At 24.7% G+C, this 5,519-nt stretch overlaps 1 long non-coding RNA gene across 1 annotated transcript; it reads right to left on the bottom strand.

Annotated features, from left to right (window-relative positions):
• Window positions 1-4,527: 4,527 nt before the first annotated feature.
• LOC102663558 (uncharacterized) lies at window positions 4,528-4,990 on the bottom strand. Its single transcript, XR_419110.4, has 2 exons — window positions 4,864-4,990; window positions 4,528-4,751 (listed from the first exon to the last, which is right to left on the bottom strand). It is a non-coding gene; the product is annotated as an uncharacterized lncRNA (long non-coding RNA).
• Between the last annotated feature and the right edge of the window lie 529 nt (window positions 4,991-5,519).

The following is a 5,519-nucleotide window of genomic DNA, read 5'->3' as shown; positions in this document are numbered from 1 at the left end:
AAAAAAAATATTTAATTAATTATTTACTTCTTATAATTTTGAAACTTATTTATTTTTATCCTTATATTTAATAAGTAATTTTTTAATCTGAAATTTATATTTTAATTCTCAAAAAAATTCTTAAAATATTTTAATTAGTGGAGTTAAAAAAATTAATAACAGAAATATTTTGAGAATTAAAATATAAATTTGAGGTATAAAAAATTCACTTATTAATTATAAGAATTAAGAAAGATAAATTTAGAAACTATATAAATTAAATGAGTAATTAAAAAAATAATATAAGTGCATAACCCTTCTTCTACTATTATAATAGTTGAAATATGTTATTTGACTAGAAAATATGTAAATGTTTAAAATTTATTTCTCTTAAATTTTTAGTGATTTTTTCTTTTTCACCATTAAAATGTATCAAATTTTAGTCAAGAGTTAAGTTGGAATATATTTGAACATATGTGTCCAATGACTATGCATATAAAGTTGGTTCATTAGCCAATTAAACACCAACTAGGAATGAATAAGACCAATATGGTCTATTTAAGACTCGACATGTAAAATGTGCATTTTAGAAGAATCAGATCGAGAAGCAAAACAAATTATCTTTTTGTAAGATCTGTATATGGGCCGCAAAAGCAGTTTACTCGCTCAAATAGTAGTTTGCAACAAAGTAGATTTTATAGTTAAAAAAAAAAATAGTCATGTTTTAAATGTATAGAGTGCTAATAAATTAGGTCATACGTGATACATCTAGGGATAAATTTATAAGTGTCCTACATATTTAGGGACGAAAATAATTATTTACTCAAAATATAATTTAATCTTCATCTTTTTCCTTTTTTTAATTGTTGCAAGCATAATATTATAATAAGCACTTAAAAAATAGAAAAACAAGTATAAGTTAGAATAAACATAATAATAAACATGATATTAATTAATAAACATAATTTTTCTATTGCTCTACAATTTTTAAGGATTAATAAACATAATGTTAATTAATAAACATAATTTTTTAGAGCAACAGACAGATTATGTTTATTATTATATTTGTTATAACTTATGTTTGTTTTCCTAGTTTTATAAGTGTTTATCATAATGTTATATTTTTTACGATTAAAAAAGAAGGAGAAAATGAATATTAAATTATATTTTGGATAAATAGTCATTGTACATGAATGTGTAGAGCGCTGATGAATTCGTCTATAAATGTGTCACGTAAACTCTTTTATTAACGGTAACGGATGAAAGTTAATGGATGAATGAATTTATCGCACTTTTTTCACTTTCGGATACTAAGATTTGAATTTTTATCTTTTAGAGACGAATTCATTAATGATTGAACAAAAATAACTATTTATCCTAAAAAAATATTTTAAAAAAGTGAAAAAAATATATGAAATTAGAAGAAAAAAATTAAATTTATTTTTTAAGTTAAAATTTATCACACTAAAATATACCAACATTTTAAATATAATAAAAAAACACTAACAATCTAAATTGAAGATGAAAATCTACCAAATAAGTATAAAATTGATAACACGGGCTAAGTTTGAGTTTGTGGGGGAGATCATGGATTAGATCCTACCAGAATCTATTCTTAAGGAAAGATAAAGAACTTATGTCTAATTAAGTTCTAATAAAAAATTAATCTCATAATTAATATAAAGAATTAAAACTTATGAAAATACGATTGTAGCTACTAGGGAGCCTAAGGCCCAACCCCTAAGCCGCACACACAACTAATGGCAAAGATCATGCGGTGGTGAAGGCTGATTAACCAAAGGGTGGTATGATTAACAAAGATCACGTGGAGGTGGTGGCACATCGAAGGTGGCGTAGGTGATTGAGCGCTGACGAAGTATTTTGGGGATTGGATGGTATCAATTTTGTTGTGAAAGTGATTACAATTTGTGGTATGAAATGGCTATTAGACAGTGGGAATATGATGATTGATGTGGATGATGTATTTATTCTTTTTTTGTGTTCTTTGTTTGATTTTCTTGTGGCTTGGATGGTATTGACTCTGTTGCTTTTTGTTGTTCTCACCTTGGCGTTGTTGCAATTGCTTCTCTTCTTATGTATCCGGCAATGGGAAAGACAGTCATGCATGAAGAAGCCTTTTAATGATCAATTTTTACATGATATAAAAAGTTTAAAAGCTAACATTTTCTACATCGGCATCCATTATCCAAGTAACTTCAGATGTAGATATGGGTTATCCCAACCTATAGTTGGATCAAAATATTATACATTTAAATTTTGAGAGGACTAAAAAATTATTACAAATTTTACAAACATAAATTTTATGATTTATTTTAATTTTATAATTATAATATTTTTAAGGTTAAATTATTTATATATAATTTCCTACATTATTTAACAATTTTTAATTAAATTTTTGAAAGAAAGAAAAATCAATTGGATCTTTAAAATTATATTTGTTTTTTAATTGGATCTTTCTTTCTATCGGTTGTCCTTACAAAAATTAAGTATAAAGAACTAACTGAAAAACAACTTAAATTCAAGGATTCAACTAAAATTATATTTATTTTTTAATTAAGACTTTATGATTAATTTTTCATAAGGATAATTAAATGAAATGACATGATTAAAAATAATATAAGTACATGACTCAATTAATTTGTTTTGTTAAAGAAGCTAATTAATTGTTAACTAATTAAGGAAAGTACAACATAATTTAACCTATTTTTTATTTATTTTTTCCTTACTTTTCAATTTAGTTAAAAAAAAGTTAAATTAAACAAAGGTTTACAACTTTTTCATTTCTTATTCACAAAAGAACACATTTTCAAAAGGGTTATTGTTTTGAAGACATTAAAAAAATTAACATTTTAATGCATAAAAATTGAAAAATAGGTTTTAGTCCCTTAGAATGATAGGGACAAAAATGACTTTTTCAAAACTGTTTTTAGGCCCTAAACAATAAATTTGAGGACTAAAAATGGTATTTTTTTCAAATTTGAGGAACTAAAATATTTTAAAAAAAATTGGAGGCTCAAAATTTGATTCACACCAAATTTCAAAGACCAAAAACTTAATTTAGTCTTATGAAAGAATATTTTCATATAGTATTGATAACAATTCTACAATAACTTATAATTCTATTTAGTGTATAATGGTGATAATGAGTATTGAACTTAAGTCCTTATGTATTCTACCCAAATCTCCTCTCACCACTAGTCAATCCTAGTGGTTAATTTGTAATTCTATTTAAAGATATAAAATTATAATATCATATATAGTAGATAATAAGAAGGACAATGAAGAATAACAAGTTTGGAGATTAAAATGTACAATCAATAACTTTTATATTCTTTTTCCTTTCATTTTTCTTCTTCTTCCAATCCTCCTTTTATCATTTCCTTCTAGTGTTGTTATTGTTTGAGCATATAAAACTATAAACAAAGTCAAAACTCAAAAGCATGAATATGATCCTAGTTGATATAGATGTAGATGGATGGATGAAGATAAAAAAAAATACATTTTATGGAAAGAGAAGTAAATCTTGAATTAAAATTTTAAAATACATTTTTAGTCACATATAAGAGGAACTCTTGAACTACAAAACAATATTTATTTGTAACCTATAAGTTGAACACTCTAGTTTAGTAAGATACTTTTCATTGTCCCACGTGTATATTTTTAAATTTTTACAGTAAAGAAGGGATAGAATGATCAGACTAATGTCGAATGGAAAACAGCTATATAAAGGTATGTTGTAGAGAGGGTAATCTTCAGGATAAGAATAACCCTTATCTTATCCTGGTTGTGTGTCACGTGTCAGTAGTTTAAAGGTTGTCTTATTTTGTGACTATGCAACCTTATCTTATTTGTAATAAAGTAGATTCTATGTTGTAATAATCTTATAAACTTAATTATTATTGCAAAATTATGGAGGATGTTTAGTAAACACATTTAGGATTTTCTTTTACTAATTCTTGGAGGCAATTTTTTAAAAAGTTTTTTATGTGACATCCATTGAGCACAAATATGAAAATGAAATCTTAAAAATTTCTTTTGTGATAATGGGTATAAAACAAATTTATATAAAAAAAGTTTGTTTAGTCATTTTTTGTGAAAGACTTTAATTTAATGTAAATTAAAAACTTAATGACCTAATTAGCATCTTAATAACATGCTAATATTAATTATTCATTAAATATTAATAAGATTGGTTAAAAATGTTTTTAGCCTGTTAAAGGCTTTTAAGCCTTATATAACAGCATGTCACAAGTTCTAGTTGAAGAGGCTGATCTGAACTGAAACTTGCATTGAATGTATCTTCTTTTTTTCTTCTCTAACTTTTCTGGTTTAACCTTTTAATATTCATCCTCACAATTTTAGATAGTAAGGCAGTAAAAATCAATTTATTTGGAAAAAACATTGTTAACAATGTTTTTTTTTTTTTGTATAAACATTGTTAACAAAATTGATTATATGCACATGTTAACATGAAATGGGACACATGCATGCATGCTACTAAAAACTGGGAAGAGAGAGAAAAGAGTGTCTGACAAAGCAGTCATTTTATTTATATTTACTTTTCAATACTATATTGTCTTAACAATTACGACAAATACAAAAATGGAATCGAATGCTACAAATTCCATGATAGTCTGATCCAAAACTTTGCTTACAACGAAAGTTACAAGGATCTTCGTTAAATTTACAAAAACCATACAAATTTTTACCCAGACATCTTTCAGGTACTACTGCCATTTGCACTTGATTTCCTACAGCAAACAGTACATCAACTAGTCACATAAATAAATAATTAATCTTGTGAAAACTCAATGCACACAAATTAGAACTGAACGTCCAAAATTTGTGGAAAGTAGTGTTTACCAAAAACAGTGTGGAGAACAAGCAAGAAGATGCCGGCAAAATAAAAAGCAGTTTTCATTTCTTAATTTGGGAAACAATGTATAGCTAGCTCGTTCTACAATGATAGATCTTATGAAAGAGAGGAGCTTATGCATTTATATGCTCTAATTACACAGACAAACAAAAATATAATATTTGTATGCTTTAAAGAGATATAAAAAAAATCTTAAACTAATTAAATATTTTTTTAATATAAAGGTAAAACTGTGAAGCACTGATAAGAATGACTAGTCAGTCTTATACTTTTTAAATAGAAAAATCTTTAAAAAAAAAATAACAAACGTTAGCATGACATATAACTAATGGAGTCAATTAATTAATCATTAAATGCATTTTTTAAGGACATTAATTATTAAATGCTCATAAACCCTTTTTTATTCTTTTACATTTTATTCAAAAATAACGTACACTTCACATGTCACTATTAAATATTGTCGGTCAATTCATTTTAATAGAAAAGAATACAATTGAATAATAATAATAATAATAATTATTATTATTATTATTATTATTATTATTATTATTTTAGTTGTGCATTGCAAAAGAAAATATTTATTTTATATAATTAAAATTTATAATTTATAATAAAGATAAAATTTATATATTTGAAATTAGTT

The sequence above is a fragment of the Glycine max genome, chromosome 17 (assembly GCF_000004515.6).
Source record: "Glycine max cultivar Williams 82 chromosome 17, Glycine_max_v4.0, whole genome shotgun sequence".
Taxonomy (NCBI): domain Eukaryota; kingdom Viridiplantae; phylum Streptophyta; class Magnoliopsida; order Fabales; family Fabaceae; genus Glycine; species Glycine max.
The sequence above is the reverse complement of the archived record's forward strand: the minus strand, read 5'-3'. Positions and strand labels throughout refer to the sequence as shown.